General features: G+C 43.4%; 1 long non-coding RNA gene across 2 annotated transcripts in view; it reads left to right on the top strand.

Annotated features, from left to right (window-relative positions):
- The first annotated feature begins 770 nt into the window (after positions 1 to 770).
- LOC115526136 overlaps positions 771 to 18,213 on the top strand; it is a 49,951-nt gene continuing 32,508 nt past the window's right edge. For both annotated transcript variants that reach the window (XR_003972553.1, XR_003972554.1), the window contains exon 1: positions 771 to 1,164. This is a non-coding gene — a long non-coding RNA (uncharacterized LOC115526136). The remainder of the gene's footprint in view (positions 1,165 to 18,213) is intronic.

The raw sequence follows: 18,213 nt of genomic DNA on the forward strand, positions 1-18,213 counted from the left end.
CCCGCGTCGGGCTCTGTGCTGACAGCTCGGAGCCTGGAGCCTGTTTCAGATTCTGTGTCTCCCTCTCTCTGACCCTCCCCCATTCGTGCTCTGTCTCTCTCTGTCTCAAAAATAAATACACGTTAAAAAAAAAAAAAAACTATTTAGAGTTCCAAGACTCACTAGACTTTCTCATTTTTCCTTGTCTCTGTATCTGGCCAGCATGCCCTTTCCCCAATCTATCTTTTTTTGTCTTTGGTAGTGGTGGGACAGATTGACCTCTTATGAGTAGATGCTTCAGGAATTGGCTCACACGCCACCTCCTCCAGGAAGACTTCCCTGGTTGCTGCCACTCCCCAAGGTAGAGTTAAGTGGTTTTTCGGTTGTGCTTTTTAGAGACTGTTGTCACAGGGCTTACACCATGGCAGTGCCATTATTTCTGTTTACTTGTCTCTCTTTTTAAACTGGCAAGTCCTTGAAGGCAGGAACTTTGCTGTATCTATCTTTTTATCCTCAGCACCCAGCCTTTTTCTTTTCTTTCTTTCTTTTTTTGGAATCTAATATGTGCTTAGTAAATGTTATACGAATGAATGAAGAGGATGGGAAAAGACGTCCTAAGAACTCTCTAGAAAAGTCGCAAAGTCATTGTACTAAAGGAGATTCATTTTACTAAGAGGAACACTTCTCTGTTCCTGTTTCTTTCCAGATATATGTGCCTACTTTGGGCACAATTATAATAATTTTGATTTTTAGAAAGTCCATAGCTGGTAGAAAGAACAGACTAGAAGGGATGGAGGTAAGGTGTTAGAGACAAGGATCCTGAAACACCTGATCCTCTGATAGTGACAGGCACAGAAAAAGTACAAAACACACAACTGGGCACCTGAGCACAGGGAAACAGCTTTAAGCCGCACAGAATATTCCTACACAGCCCAACAGCTGACATTCAAAAGGGATGGCCTGAGTTACTGAAGGTTTAAATTATACTTTGAAGAGTCTGCTTAAGAAAACAAAGCTCTAACACCGATTGAATTTTTCGTGGAATAAGTTTCAGTCACCGGGAAACGGCATGGGACAGTTCAGTCATTAGGATGCTACTTGGACATTTTAAGACGGAAACTATGTTGTGGGTCTGGAGACGGTTCTGCAGTCTCGTAACGACTTTCACCGATACACAACAGAATGGTAAGTAAAAGATGTCTTTAGGACCTGGCTTGTTGAACTCATATGGAGCCCTGGGGGCTTGTTGGCATTCTTTTGAATATTGATGCTGAGATGGGGGAGTACAGGAGCTTCCCTCCCTCTCTTGTCATCATCAGCCTCCTATTTTCTATGCAAGAGGCTGGGTGTAGGATTTTGTTTGAAGGAAGGCATCCTCAGCTAAAACATGCAGTAAGCATGTTCTTACAGGAGCATGCATCCAGATATAAGTTCTTAGGACGCAGTGATTATGAGCATCGTCTGAATGAGTTCAGGTCTGGGTGTCTGGGCTTCACCTCTCCATACCTCGGTTTACTCCTTTGTAAAATGTGGATAATTATAGCCCCCGTGTCACTGAGCTGTTGTGAGAATTAAACTTGTTAAAATAGGTAAGGCGCTTAGAAAAATGCTTGGCATATAAGAAATCTATTTTGCTATTTGCTATTCAGGTAGCCCCTTCATCAAGCCTGCCTCGTAAGGGGTGAGGCAAAGCTTTGAAAGCCAGTGCTCTCTGAGCCTTGAAGAACGTAGGGAGGGGCAGGGCATTTGAGTCTAAGAGCAAGGGAAGGAGGGGGAAAGATCACACGTTCGGGCCCTGGGTCGGGACCTCGCATACACGAGAGGAACACTACGTGGCAAATAAGTTATTACTAAGCAGTGTCTCAGGTCAGGCAGCGTGCAAGGTGAGAGGGAGGGGACAGAGCACAGCTGCGGGGAGAAGGGGAAGTAGCTTGAGCCCTGTGTGGGCTCCCAATCCGTCTGCCTCGCTCACGAACCGGAACTAATTTCAACTGGCGTCTTTGGATCTGGGTTTTAGAAAGCTACTCTGGGAAGTGCTGTGGAGGTTAGAGAGTTGGAAGGAGAGGAGAAGGACAGAGTCAGTGGCTGTTTCAGAGAAAAAACACCCAGGGTGGGGTGGGAGGCATGGGAGAGGACAAAGATGATTCCAGAGTTTCCTGGTTTGGGCAACTGGGTGGATATGATGCTGTTCATCAAGATAGAGAAGGCAGGAGGAAGAGCAGGTTTGGGTGGGGGAGGTAATGAGTTCATTTCTGGGACAGGCTGAATTTGAGGTGCCTAAGGGAAGTTGAGGTGGAGATACCCAGTAGGCAGTCGGGTCTGGAGCTCAGCTAGGAAGGGCAGGGCCAGAGATACGGATCCCAAGTTGTGAACTTATAAATGAGAGTTAGAACTTTGGGAGTGGTTGAGTTCACTCAGGGAAGAAGCGTGAAGTGTTAGAAGAACAAGAATGGAATGGCGAGGTCATCGAAGGCTGGGGGTGGGGCTGAGGAAGGGTTCCGCACGAGAGACCAGGAGGGGCTGCCCATGTGAGCCAAGTCCTTGGCTTGAGCAGGTAGGACGCACAGCAGCCTTCAGTGGGGCCCTTCCCAGGCCTTGGCTGCCCTGATAACTTAAACAAAAAGCATTATTGCTCTCAAAGGGCAAGAAGGGGTTTGTGATCTTGAAATCAGTGTGCTTTGGAGCTGAATCTCAAGAGATTTGATGATCCAGTGGTGTGTGTGTGTGTGTGTGTGTGTGTGTGTGTGTATGTATTTAAGTTTTCAAGATGACAACCTTTAGAACAAAATGAAACCTGTTCGAAATCCCAAGAGATGATAGAGTGATCAACGGAGGTCTTGTCATTGAGGCTGGGGCTGGGTGGCTTCTCTCTAATGTTTTAGGGCAGCATACGCACATTCATCCCACATATATTACTTAGGTACCAAGTATATGGCAGTCCCTGTGCTCAGCTCTGGATAGAGCTGTGGCCAAAACAGTTTCTGCCCCTGGGGCTAACTGGTTCTCAATCTTGGCTGGACCTTAGCATCATATGGGGACTATTGAAAAATTCCCCCATGCCTAGGCCGTGCCTCATACCAGAGAACTCAAAAATCCTTGGCAATGCGACCAAGCGGAAGTAGCTTTAAAAACTCTGCAGACTTGGGGGTCCCTGGGTGGCTCAGTCGGTTAAGCGTCTGACTTTGACTCAGAGCTCACGGTTCATGAGTTCGAGTCCTGCGTCGGGCTCGATGCTGACAGCTCAGAGCCTGGAGCCTGCTTTGGATTCTGTGTCTCCCTCTCTTTCTGTTCCTCCCCTGCTCTCACTGTCTCTCTCTCTCTCTCTCAAAAATAAATAAAGATTAAAAAATAAATAAAACGAAAAAACCTCTGCAGATGATTTCAATGTGTAGCTACAGCTGAGAACCAGCTGAGTGTAGATCATCTAGTGCACCCAAGTATTTCCACGGAACCCCAATGGCAGACTCTTGACTCAGTCCAGTTGCCTTAATTTATCCCTGAGGGGCCAGGAGTTGAGTTGGCCAAGGTGGCCCATGAAGGGCCTGGGCTGAGAGCTCCTGTACCCCACTCCTCAGCCAAGGAAGAGTCTTGCACACCGGTGTGGCCTCGGCCTGATCTGTGCTGTGGCCCTTAACCTGGCTGGCCACCCAGCTTTGATGTTTAAGTAGAACTCTGGTGAATGATTTACATTGTTCTCTCTTTTCACCAGGGCTGTCTTCTTTCTCTGTGAAAAACCAGTTGAATTCTTTGTCTAAATGGGGTATTCATTCAGAGGACGCACAATGGACCTCTTTCACTCGCAACTAAATCTCTAGTAACAGAGACCAAGGGCCTGCCAGCAACGTCCTTGTGAAACCCGTCCCCGTGCACCCGGCTTCTGGAAATGAACCGTGAGCACTGCCGTTTGGAGAAACAGGGGCCCCACATTGTGTAGGGGGTGGGGCTGAGAGCCACAGACTGCTCTGACGCTGCGGGCAGGTCTCCGAGCTCGCACTGGGGAGCCCTGGAGTTGCTCCCCACAAGGGCAACCAAGCCCTTTTCTCGGTGGGACCCCCAAAAGCATCAGTCTGGCAATCACCGTTTAAGCCTGGAAGGGCAGCTGTGTGACTTTGGGTTACTGGCGTGACCTCTCTGAGCCTGAGTTTCAGGCCGAAACATGGGGGAATAGGATTATCGTGAGGATTAAATGACATAATACGTGCAAAATGTGGGGCACCTACGGTTATCTGCCATGTCCTAAATTAAGGCCCTTTGATATATAATGCAAAATTGAACCCAAAGAACTAAAGCAGCAAACGAGCTGTTGTGGCTTGTTATCCCTCAATTATAAATGAGAATACTGAAGCCCAGGGAATGGAAGAAACGTGTCCAATGTTCCACAGTCATCAAAGGAGATGGACTTTGAACTCGGGCCTCCCACAGTAAGAGGGCAAGAGTGGATTAGCTATTACTATTTTCTGGATGTTGCTTTGGATTCAGACAGGAGGAGAGAAGGTGTGGGGAGTGGGGAAGAATTTCCTTATTACTTTGGAGGATGTATTCAGAGCCATGACACTTAAGCCAGACGCTGCAGAGTTTCATCCTGGGAACAGAGGAAAAGGAGCCAGTTTCTGCTGGGACCGACTAGGTGCTAGGCAGCACGCGAACCCTTTTTGGGGACACTTGTACATTATTTAACGCGCAGGAATAAATCTGCAAGGGAGGTGGTAGGGATTTTTATCCCTAATTTGGGGTTGGGGGGGAGGGTTCAGAAGCTCAGAGAAGTTAAGCAACACACCCAATGTCACAGAGTCAGTGTTGAAGCCTGACTTTGAACCAGAGTCTGTCTGGCCTGAGATGCACCTGCTGCTTTGCTTTTGCTGAATGTATCCTGTTGACCTTGAGAAATGAGGTCTTCTCTGTGTCTTCAGTTTACTCTCTCACTTTGTAGGGATCTCATCTCCATTTCCTAGGTCCTGAACAATTAGAGAGGGTGGTTTCCTAGGCTGTTTGCTTGGCAGCCACGTTGGGAGGAGAGTGGCAGTGATACTAAAATTAATAATAATAATAATAATAGCAATAATTATCACATTGAGCACTGTGTCCCAAGCACTCCATGTGTTCCAGACACAGTTGCAAGAACTCAACAGACCTTACCTCAGTTTAATCCGCACAACACTCCTGTACAGTTGGGATTATCACTCTTCCTGTTTCTGCAGATGGGAAACTGGCACAGATCAGTCCAGCAACTTGCCTAAGGTCACACAGCTAGTCACCGTGGACCTGGGATTTGAACCATGCGGTCAGACCCAGAAGCTACTTGGCAGAACTTGCTGGAAGCAGATGTGGTCTTTGTGCCTCCTGACCTGGCTTCCGGTTGGCAGCTGACACAAGAGGTGTTCCATGGGGGAACGTTCCCTGGGGAATGACTCTCCTGTCACTTCGTCTTGAGGAAGGGGTTGTTCCTGGTATGCGGAGTTTCACTGATGTTGAGAGGGTGCTTACTCTTTCCGCCTGTAGGTTTCCTCGGATTGGTCTTTGTTTAACTTGGCCCTACATACTCACTCAGCTGGGCTCTCAGGCCCTCCTTTAATGAGGCGGAGGCTCCCTTTGCAGGAGGTCAGGCTCCTGTGACCTCTTGCCTTGTCCTCTGGCCACACTCTCCTCCACAGGCTGCCTCTGTGTCCCCAGATCTCAGATCCAGGAGCTGGACCCAAACCCTGTCGTAGATGGCTGGAGAACCCTCGTGAGTCTCTGACCACCTGGGGCCACCAGCCCAGCTCTGGTCCTGTGGAACCTGGCCACAGTGGGCACAGCATCCCAGCCTGGGGCTGGGTGCCGTGTCGTATCTACACCCATGCACCTGGGGCTTATATTTCAGGGAAGGGAGATTCTGGTTTTCCCCAGCAAGTTTTAATTCAGTCCCCTGGCTTTCAAGAGGGTGTGAATACCGTAGCATTCTGTCCTTGCATTCTGTCCTTTGTATTCTGTACTTAAAAAAAAAAAGATAAAAAAAAACGCAAAACTTTGCCTTAATAATGAAATGAGCAGCAGTGATTTATTGAGCACATACTATGTGCCAAACATTCCACAAACAGCATCTCACTTAATTCTCTTCACATTTTTGAGGGGAAGGCTTTGGTTATCTTGTTTTTATGGTTGAACAACCTGAGTGCAGAGGGATTAATTTCCTCAAGGCCACATGGTAAGCAGTGGCCGAGCTGGGATTTGAGCCCAGGTCAGTCTGACACCAAAGCTCCTAACCACTGTCTGTACCACTTTCCATTTCTCTCCTTACCCATCCTCCCTTCGTCCGGAAGTCCAAAACGTTGCACGGATGGGTGAGAACTTGGACGATTTGAGTGACAAGAGGAGCTGTTCCAGTGGCTCTTTTCTCCCTGCCCACGGTGTGCTTGTGGTTTCTTCAATCTGGGACCAGGGAGACCTTGTAGCGTTTGTCTGGGGCAGAATGTAAATGTGTCACTTGTCTTTCTCGGCTCGACAGCAACAGCTCTGTCATGTGCCAGTATGCGTGTGCATGCACGTGTTCCGCCCTTACTTGCTCCTCCTGACAGATAGCTGGTCCTGTGCCTGAAATTGATTCATTTCTAATGAAAAACAACCCGACCTGAAGATAAGAATTCACTCAAGCAAGATTGGAAGGAGAGATAATGTGGAGTATGCAATGAGTTCGTTTTAACTGGTGACTTATTCCACCTAAGAGTTCTCATGTGTCAGAAGGGAGTCTGGGTCTGGGAAAGGTATGCAGAGGAAGCTGGAAAAGCCCCTGAGTTCTGCAGGGGAGCTGGACCTTCCTACTGCAAACGCTTAGGAGCCTGGACCCTGGGCCAGGAGTGGAGGGTGGAGTGCAGTGACGGATGCAGGCCTGGGGAGGGGGGCAGGGGCTTTCATTCGCTAGTGAGTGGGCATTTCCCATGTGGGTGGCACCTGACTTTCTGGGATATTTTCTTAAGTTTGTCTCTGCATTCTGACTCTTGATTCCCCAATGGAGGAGCTAGGCGTCTGCCTTCTCACCACCCCTGTGCATGGAGTAGAGAGTCGTGACTTAGGCTGCTTTGATGAGACACCGCCTCCCTTCCCCCACTCCCCCCAGAAACGGACTTTGATCTTCAGGAAGGTGGCATTGCAAAGGATCCATTTTCAGGGGCAGCAATGGTTGGGGTCCTGGCGGAGGCAGCATGTGGTCCAGGCAGGTGGTGGTGGCGGGGACATCTTTGCAGGAAGCAGGCCTGTGGTAATGCTTGATTCTTAATTGCTCTTGGTGGCAGAGCTTCCGTGTCTGACTCTCCGACCCCCCAGGAGATTTGTGAGCTACCCCCAAGTCCTGTAAATTTGTGGAGGTTTGCTGAATGGCCCAGGATACAGTCTATCTTCATACATGGTCCGTGGATGCTTGAGTATTTATTCTGCTGTTGCTGGCTGAAGTGTTCTCTAAATGTCGATTGGATTCTGTTGGTTGATGGTGGTGTTGGTTCTGTGCTCTTGTTGAGTGCTGTCTAGTTGTTCTATCAGTTCTTGAAAAGGGATGTTGAAGCCTCTACCTATAATTGTGGATTTGTCTAGTTTCCCTTTCAAGGTCTAGTGATAACATTGCTTTCCATATTTTGCAGCTCCACTGTTTGGTCAGGATTCTTGTGGACTGAAGGTTTAAAATCATTATATAATGTCCTTCTCTGTCTCTGATCATTTTCTTTGCTCTGAAATTTACTTTATCAAATATTAATATAGCCAACTGCTTCCTCTCGATTAGAGTTGGCATGACGTATCTTCTCCCATCCTTTTAACTTTCAACCTGCCTGTATCGTTATGTTGGAAGTGAGAGACCATGTTTTCAAATCCTCTCTGACGGTCTGTCTCATTTAACCTTGTCTGAGAATGTCTTGATTTCTTATTTGTTGTTCTGAGGATATTTCTGCCGGATTCTGAGCTGACAGGGTTTGCTTTATTTATTTGCTTGTTTTGTGTGTGTGTGTGTGTGTGTGTGTGTGTGTGTTGTGCTGTTTTGTTTTGTTTTGTTTTCCTCAGCATTTGAATAATGTTGTACTACTCCCTTCCCTCTTCCACAGTTTCTAATGAGAAATACACAATGATTTAATTGTTTTTCCTTTATAGATAAGGTGTTGTTTCTCTCCAGCTGCTTTAAAGATATTTTTATTTGCCTTTCGTTTTCAGAAGTTTGACCATGATGTGTCCTGGAATGGATTTTTTTTTTTTTTTTTCACTTATCCTGCTTGGGGCTTGCCGCTCAGCTCCTTGAAACTGAGGCTTATGTCTTTTGCCAAATTTGGGAAGTTTCAGCCTTTAGTTTCTTTGAATGCTTTTCCAGCCCTGCCCTCTTTCACCTCTCCTTCTGGAACTCTGACGATGTGAATGTTAGATGTTGTTCCACAGGCCCCCAAGGCTCTGTTGAGTTTTTCATTCCAGCCTGTTTTCTCTCCATTGTTCACACTGGATTATTTCTATCAATGTACTTACAAGTTCATTGATTTTTTTCTTTCCTCCCTCCATTTTACTGTTGAGCCCGCCCAGTGAGTTTTTTTTATTTCAGTTATTGTATTTTTCAGTTCTAAAATTCCATTTGGTTGTCTTTTATATCTTCTATTCACCAAATGTTCTATTTCTTTGATGAAGCTTTCTATTTTTTTTCAATTATTTCAAGCATGTCCATAATTGCACGTTGAAGCATTTGTATGATACCTGCTTGAAAATCCTTGTTGGATGATGATAACGTTTCTGTCATTTTGAGATTGGTCTCTATAGATTGTCTCTGTTACATTCATGTTGAAATTTTCTTGGTTCTTGGTGTGAACAGTTATTTTCTATTGAAACTGGACATTTTTGTTATTATGTCTGATACTCTGAATCTTGTTTACATTTTCTGCTTCGGCTGACTTTTTTTTGACATTGCTCTGGGCAGGGGAAGGAGTGGGTGCTGCCCTGTGACTGCCAGGTGAGGTTAGAAATACAGACTCCTCAGGGACACCTGGGTGGCTTAGTCAGTTAAGCATACGACTTAGGCTCAGGTCATGATCTTGCGGTTAGTGAGTTCGAGCCCTGGGTTGGGCTTCATGCTGACAGCTCAGAATCTGGATCCTGCTTCGGATTCTGTGCCTCCCTCTCTCTCTGCCCTCCCTTGCTTGTGCTCTGTCTCTTTCTCTCTCAAAAATAAATAAACGTTAAAAATATTTAAAAAGAAGGGGGTGCCTGGGTGGCTCAGTTGGTTAAGCGTCCGACTTCACTTCAGGTCATGATCTCACGGTTCGTAGGTTCAAGCCTTATGTCGGGCTCTATGCTGACAGCTCAGAGCCTGGAGCCTGCTTTGGATTCTCTGTCTCCCTCTCTCTCTGACCCTCCCCTGCTCATGCTCTCTCTCTCAAAAAATCAATAAAAACATTTTAAACATTAAAAAAAATTTATGTTTATTTATTTTTGAGAGAGAGACAGAGTGTGAGCGGGGGAGAAGCAGAGACAGAGAGGGAGACACAGAATCCGAAGCTGGTTCCAGGCTCTGAGCTGTCAGCGCAGAGCCCGATGCGGGGCTCGAACTCAGGAACAGCAACATCATGACCTGAGCTAAAGTCGGACGCTTACCGACTGAGCCACCCAGATGCCCACCAAAAAAAAAAAATTTTTTTTTAAATTAAAAAAAGAAAAAAGAAATGCATACTCCTCACTTGGCCTCTGTTGTTACCTGACTTGGGGAGGGATTCCTCATTCTAGGCCAGAGGTGGGAGTTCTGGTTCTCTGTTAGGCCTTCACTGACATCACTCTGACTGGGAAGGGTAGGAGTGCCTTGTTACCGCTCACACCTGTCTTCCACTGGACATTACAGTAAAGAGAGGTGGCCTCATTGCCTCTGGGTGGTGATGAAAGTCCTGACTCTTCCCTAAGCCTTCTCTAACACCAGAGGGGAGGGAACGGAGCACCTCCATAGTTGTAGGTAGGGGTGGAAGTCCAGACTCCCCATGAGGGCTCCACTGACATCATGGGGGCATAGGTGTTGTTCCCATTTAGTGGGGGGGGGGGGTTAGTTTCCAGCTCCTTACTTGGCTTTCTCTGACACCACACTGGCAAGATGGTTGGGGAGCCTCATGACATTCCACAAGGGAGGAGTCTAGATTCTTCACTCTGTCTTTGCTGGCTTGGGTAAGGAGAGGCACTTTTCTCCCCATGATGTTAGTATGGAGTACGTGGTTACTGTCTGAGAGTTTTCTGTCTTCATACCCTTTTCTGGCTAGAGAGAGGAGGCTTTTGTTGGGGCTTTTTCATGTTTGGGATCATTTGCATTTCTGGGCCACATGTTTCTTCAGCTCCCAGTCTGGGATATATGAGACAAAGAGAAAACCCAGAAAATTCACCTCCATGTCACTCCTTGGGTCCGAAGTCCCTCACCCATCTGCCTTCCTCTCCCCACCTTTGAGAATTTTCTGATGATTTTTTTTTATACATAATGTCTATGGTTTTTAGTTGTACTTGGTGGAAGGAAGAGAAAGAAGTATTATCTATTCCTTGTTCCCAGAGAGCAAGTCCCAACATCCTTTATTAAACTGTCTTTCTGCTGAAACTGGCCACAGGGGGCTCTGTTGTTTGCAGTGTAGAACCCTTCCCTTTGAGAAGGACGGGGCCAAGTTCCCCCTTGAGTGGGAACACTGGTCTTGTCAATACGTTTTGAGAATTGGTAGTTCTCTTGTGTGTGAGTGGTTTTCCTCTGTTTTCTCCGAACCATACAGCTTGTCTTCTGAACACAAACAAAAACTTTCTCATAATTAAAAAAAAGTTTATTATGTTAATAATCTCTGCACCCAATATGGGACTTGAACTCATGACCCCAAGATCAAGTGTTGCATATTCTTCCGACTGAAGCAGCCAGGTGCCCCAATATAATCATATATATATATATATTATGTACTATATATATATAATCATATATATATTATGTACTATATATATAATATATAGTACATATATAATTAATATATATACTGGTTATATATATAGGTTATATATATGTATTATATATATACTAGTTATATATATATATAATACATATATATACATACACACACACACACATATAATAAAAATGTGATCACACTGCATTTTTTGCTTAGTAACCTGCTTTTTCACTTAGCCAGATACCCTGATATCTTTTTACTCAAATAAATGTAGCTTAGATCATCATTTTTTGATGGTTACATAAGGTTCCATTGCAAGAGCACAGTTATTTACATATCTGATCCCTATTGTTTCCAATTTTTGTCCACTGTAAACAATTCTGCATGGAACATCTTTGTAGATAATCATTGGGTACTTGTCTGGTTATCTTAAACTAACCCCCTAGAAATGGAATTGCTGGGCTGTAGGGGACACACATTTTTTAAAAAGAGCTTTTGATGCATATCTTTACTTATCCTTTCCATCTTGCTTCTAGTTGTAGGACCATTGCTTGGTTCTCATTCCCCTCGAGTTTTCTCATTCACTAACAGGCATTACCCCTTCAGTCTCCCCTCTGCTTCTCTCTGTCCACTAGTGCTAGCTTGTGGCAGGATGATATGTGACAAATCAATGCCCCTATAACACCTTCCATATTCCACTTGCTTACATCCTGAGGCTCTTTTACCATTCGTGGCATGGTGGGACTTCCAAACTGAGATGGCAAGCAGTTTTAAGTTCAACTGCTGAGGGTTCAGATGGAAGATTCCGGAAGTAGATGTGATCAGCCATTTCCTTCCCTCACCGCTGACCTCTGGTCCTTAGGGGAGAAGAAAAGTAGAGATGAAGTAAGATGGTGAGATAGGAGTAGGAGTGGCCCTATCTCATGTATCCCTCCGCCCCACAAAATGAATCTTGGTCAGGGAGGGGCATGATAAAATCTGCCTTGAAGTCAAGAGAACCTGTTTCAGGCTTCCCAGGGTGTTATCTGGGGAGGCATCAAGTTTCAGGTCAGTTCTCTATTCATCATGGAAAGGCTACCATAGAGAGGAAATGGTGGTATGATGTCTCTGGTGAGGGGACAGTGTAGGGACAGCCTTCCAATTTTCCCAGAGCCTTAGAGTGCTGATGGTCAGATATCTGAGTGTCCCAGTGGCATCAAGTTGGGGTACAGAAGAAGAGGAAAGAGGAGAGGAAATATAAGGAGGAGGGGAGGGGAAGGGGAGAAAGCAGGAGGGGAGGGAAGAGAGAGGAAATGAGAAATGAAGCTCAGAGGCCTACAAGAGCTCCTTGCCTGAATGTTGTGGACCCCATGGCAGAAGTTGAAGGGTGGGTCATGCTTGCAGGCATCTGATGAGAACATGGTTGCCTCTCAGATAATTTGTTAGCATGAGACACAAGTAAGGATCAGATGAGTTACATTTGAAGCCAGAGGTCAGAATGGGACCAAGACAGATGCAGACAGTGCAGTAACTTCTTTATCAGCCTAGATGCAGGGTCACATCCCCATAATACGCACCCACAACACCTGTATGTACACATACATGCACTTTGAGCCCAAATGGTGATTAAAAAGCACTCTTTTTGACTTTGTTTACCTGCAAATAACTAGATTACTTATGCTACATTGGGCAGAATAGGGATCCCAGGCAGAAAATACACTGTTTGAGAAAGGGGCAGGTGGGGGGGGGGGCGGGGAGAGGAATTTTTGTAGTCTTGAGTTCACATTGACTGAAAATCCTTACCAAGTTTACTTCTCTAAACTACCATGGTCTAAGAAAATATGTTTTCTAGGGGCGCCTGGGTGGCTCAGTCGGTTGGGCCGCCGACTTCGGCTCAGGTCATGATCTCGCGGTCCGTGAGTTCAAGCCCCGTGTCGGGCTCTGTGCTGACAGCTCAGAGCCTGGAGCCTGTTTCAGATTCTGTGTCTCCCTTTCTCTGACCCTCCCCCGTTCATGCTTTGTCTCTCTCTGTCTCAAAAATAAATAAACGTTAAAAAAAAAAATTAAAAAAAAAAAAGAAAATATGTTTTCTAGATTCAAGCCTTTGCATATTCCCAAGCAAAATCTCCTTTTATTTATTTGTGTTACCTATGTGCACAGTGATTATTGAGGTTTTTTTAAAATCGCATTTTGTTCAAACAAAAACATTCATAGATGGCCAATATCATGTAAAGCAAATAAAAATCAGATCTGGGGGAGGAAGGATGCTTCCTCTCAGTCATCTGAGGTTCATAAAGGGCCTCTATGGAACCCTTGGGACTCAACAGATACAAGGCTGCCATGTATGGAATGCCAGTGTTGGCCAAAGTGCTCCCTGGGAGCTGAAATCTAGCTCATGTACCACTCATCAAGACTCAGCCTCTGGCACAGGGCTGTACCTACCTGGGGATAGCATTGCCTTTGTCTTTTTCCAAAGTGTAGTCTGCTTATAAGCCATGTGTCCATAGAACAGCATGTATCAGAGAAGATTTCTTCTCAAATTCAGCCACCCAGATGGGGCACCTTACATGGGCCGCATAAAGGCAGCTAATGGTCCTGCGTGAGCGTACTTTGAAAACAACAGTAAGTGTTTACTGGTATATAGAATTGGCTTTCTATTTTGAGTTCCCCATTTGCTGCTAAATTTCAAAACAAGTTCAGTACATTTCCTTGTCCCAGACTTAGAACATTACTGCTCAAGTGTGGGCGAGGGGCCAGCAGCCTTTTGGAAGAGCAGTAACTGATACTGTCATTAAACTATGGAGAAATACGCCAGGCAAGACTTTCCCTGGGTAGAATCCCTTGTGATTTGTTTTGGGGTAACTGTAAAAATCAAAACTAGGAGACCGGCCAATCACTTTAGTGAAACATTCTAGTTTACAATCAGGAAATGATGATCTTGAGAAATTATGGCTTATGTTCAAGGCCATAAGATTCTAGTTGGTGGAGCTGAGACTCAAATCTAAAGCCTCCTGGCTATGATCCCAGGACTTTTCAGTTGGCTGTGTGATGATAGAAACCGTATAGCCAAAGAAATGATGGGATCTTCTTCCCTGGCCTCCTTCCTCCAAAGACAAATATTTACCATTTGGAGGCACTCTAGGGATGGCCCTACACTGAGGGAGGTGAATACCTCACTCCACATGGCAGCCTAGGAATGTGCCATCGTGTCATGTCGATGAAATGGGTGGTCTCTATATCAATAGCTTCTGCAGTGCTGAAACGCTTCCTTATTCTGCTTTGGTGCTGAATCAGCCACGGGAGTCATGTCTACTTCCTGGGCTGCAAGATGGCAGCCCCAAATAACGACAATAATAATAACAACACTAATGATGGCAAGCACCATCATCATCTTGTTTGGTCCAGACAGATCACCTTTGATCTGGGGATTTCTAAGCATGTTGCCAACATGATCCAGCAGCTAGTGTCATTATCTCCCTTTACAGACAGAGAAAATGAGGCACAAGATGTTTAAGCTAGAGGCTCAAGGTCATGCGAGGCATCATTAGTGGAGACATGTGAGGAACTCAAGTCGTTAGCTCTGAAATAAAATCTGTAGGCACTTAACAGGCTTTAGGTTGGCAATGGCTGCTCTTTATGAGGACGGTATATTTTTATAAACCATGCCATAAAACTGAATACCGATCATTAGATTTCATTTCAAGCATGTCTTTCACAATCTTAAATGCTGTGAGCATGTGGCAGATAGTCCCCTGCTCCAAACAGCCTGTTCCACACACAGTCCTTTGTAATACTCAGTGGATCCCCAGTGGTTCAGGAAGGTGAACCCTCTCTACCAAGAATCAAAGCTGGCATTGTATGACAGAAGGAACATTGGTCAAAGTCTCAGGGAGGGGGGCCTCAATTTATCGTTTTCCCCCAGCATTATGGAGGTATAATTGACAAATAAAATTGTATATATTTAGAACGTAAAACGTGATGATTTGACATAACTTCTATTTTGTGCAGTGGTTACCCCAATTCTGTTAACTAACACATCCATCACTTCACAGAGTTACCTTTCTTTTTCTTTTTCTTTTTCTTTTTCTTTTTCTTTTTCTTTTTCTTTTTCTTTTTCTTTTTCTTTTTCTTTTCTTTATGTGTGTGTGTGCCTGTGTGTGTGTGTAGAGAGAGAGAATGCTTAAGTTCTACTCTCTTAGCATTATTTTATTATTTTTTTCTTAGCAAATTTTAAATACACAACACAATATTATTAACTATGGTCACCATGTTGTACATTAGATCCCCGGAGACTATTCGTCTTGTAACTGAAGGCTTATACCCTTTGCCCAGCTTCTTCCCACCTCCTTAATATCTCAGTCCCTGATAACTATCATTCTGCTCCATTTCTGTAAGTTTGACTTAAAAAAATTTTTTTTTAATTTTTATTTTTTGAGAGAGAGACAGAGTGAGAGTGGGGAAGGGGCAGAGAGAGAGAGAGGGAGACACAGAATCCAAAGCAGGCTCCAGGCTCCAAGCTGTTAGCACAGAACCTGATGTGGGGCTTGAACTCACGAACTGTGAGATCATGACCTGAGCCAAAGTCAGACACTTAACCAACTGAGCCACCCGGGTGCCCCCCCCTTTTTTTTTGGTTAAGATTCCATATATAAGTGAGATCATACTGTTTTTTCTCTGGCTAATTTTATTCAGCATGTCTTCTAGGTTCATCCATGTTGTTGCAAATGGCAGAATTTCCTTCTTTCTCATGGCTGAAATAATGTTCCTATATATATATATATATATATATATATATATATATATATATTTTATAATTGTTTATTCTATTTCCATGAAAAACATCAACGGAATTTTGATAGGGATTACATTGAATCTGTAGATTGCTTTGGGTGGTATGGACATTTCAACAATTAATTCTTCCAATTCATGAATATTTATATATTTCTCAATTTCTTTCATCAGTGTTTTACAGTTTTCAGCATACAGATCTTTCAGCTCCTTGCTTAAATTTATTGTTAAGTATTTTATTGTTTTTGATGCTATTATAATATTATAAATGGGGTTGTTTTCCTAATTTCTCTTTCTGACGCTTTGTTGTCAGTGTATAGAAATGCAACTGATTTTTGTATATTAATTTTGTATCCTGCAACTTCACTGAAATGATTTATTCGTTCCAACAGTGTTTGGGTGGAATCTTTAGGGTTTTCTATGTGTAGGATCATGCCATCTGCAAGCAGAGACAATTTTACTGCTTCCTTTCTGATTGGATAGCTTTTGTTTTGTTTCGTTTTTCTTGCTTACTTGCTCTGCCTAGGATTTCTAGTACTGCACTGAATAGAAGTGGCAAGAGTAGACATTCTTATCTTGTTCCTGATCTTAGAGGAAAAACTTTCAGCTTTTCACTGTTGAGTATGATGTTAGCTGTTGGGCTTTCATATGTGGCCTTTATTATACTGAAGTACCTTCCTTCTATACCTAATTTCTTGAGAATTCTTGTCATGAAAGAAGGTTGAATTTTGTTAAATGCCTTTTCATCTTCTATGTAGACGATAATATGATTTTTATTCTTCATTCTGTGAATGTGGTGTATTACATTTATTGATTTGCAGATGTTGAATCATCCTTGTATCCCAGGGGTGAATCCAACTTGATCATGATATATGATCCTTTTAATGTGTTGTTGAATTCTGTTTGCTAGTGTTTTGTTGAGGATTTTTGCATCTATATTCACTGGGGATATTGGACCATAATTTTTTATTCTTGTAGTATTGTTGCCTGGCTTTGGTATCAGGGTGATGCTGACCTCAAAAAGTGAATTTGGAAGTGTTCCTTCCTCTTCAGTTTTTGAGAAGGGGTTGAGAAGGATTGGTATTAATTCTTTTTTTTTTTTTTTAATTTTTTTTTTTCAACATTTATTTATTTTTTGGGACAGAGAGAGACAGAGCATGAATGGGGGAGGGGCAGAGAGAGAGAGAGACACAGAATCGGAAACAGGCTCCAGGCTCTGAGCCATCAGCCCAGAGCCTGACGCGGGGCTCGAACTCACGGACCGCAAGATCGTGACCTGGCTGAAGTCGGACGCTTAACCGACTGCGCCACCCAGGCGCCCCGGTATTAATTCTTCTTTAAATGTTTGGTAGAATTCACCACTAAATCCAGGCCTGGGCTTCTGTTTGTTGGAAGGTTTTTGATTACTGAGTCAATATTCTTACTCACTATTGGTCTGTTTAGATTTTTTATTTCTTTGTGATTCAGTTTTGGTAGGTTGTATGTTTCTAGGAATTCTTGGACTTCTTTTAAGTTATGCAACTTGTTGGCCTATAATTGTTCATAGTAGTCTTTTATGATTCTTTGTATTTATATGGTATCTCTTGTTACATTTCCTCCTTCGTTTCTGATTTCATTTATTAGAGTCTTCACTCTTTTTTATTACTTAGTCTAGCTAAAGGTTTGTCAATTTTGTTTATCTTTTTAAAACACCAGTTCTTAGTTTTGTTGATATTTTCTATTGTATTTCTTGTCTATTTCATTGATTTCTCCTCTGCTTTTTTTTTTTTTTTTAATTTCCTTCCTTTTGTTGACTTAGTTTGCTCTTTTCCTAACTCCTTGAGGTATCAAGTTAGGTTGTTTATTTGAGATCAATCTTTTTTCTTAATGTAGGCATTTATTGCTATAAATTTCCCTATTAAAACTGGTTTTGCTGTATCCTGTAAGGTTTGGTATGCTGTGTTTCAATTTCCATTTGCTTCAGGATATTTTTTTGATTTCCCTTTTTGTTTCTTTTGTGACCCATTCTTTGTTCAGGAGTGTGTTGTTTAATTTCCACATATTTGGGAATTTTCTAATTTCCCTCCTATTGTTAATTTCTAGTTTCATATCATTGTGGTCAGGAAAGATACCTGTATGATTTTAATGTCCTTAAATTTGTTAAGACCTGTTTGTGACCTAACATATAATCTATCCTGGAGAATGTTCCATGTGTGCCTGAGAAGAATTCATATTCTGCTGCTTTTGGATAAAAATTTTTGTGTATGTCTGATAAGTCCATTTGGTTCTAAAATATAGTTCAAGTCCAATGTTTCCTTATTGATTTTCTGCATAGATGATGTATCCATTGTTGAAAGTGAAGTATTGAAGTCCCCTACTATTATTCTATTTTTCAAATCTGTTAGTATTTGCTTACACAGGTGATCTGATGTTGGGTGCATATATGTTTATAGTTGTTATATCCTCTTGATGAATTGATCCCTTTAGCATTATAAACTAACCTTCTTTGTCTCTTTTTACAGTTTCTGACTTAAAATCTGTTTTTCTAATATAATTATAGCTACTCTGCTCTCTTTTGCTTTCCATTTTTCAT

This window comes from Lynx canadensis, chromosome D1 (assembly GCF_007474595.2).
Source record: "Lynx canadensis isolate LIC74 chromosome D1, mLynCan4.pri.v2, whole genome shotgun sequence".
Classification (NCBI taxonomy): domain Eukaryota; kingdom Metazoa; phylum Chordata; class Mammalia; order Carnivora; family Felidae; genus Lynx; species Lynx canadensis.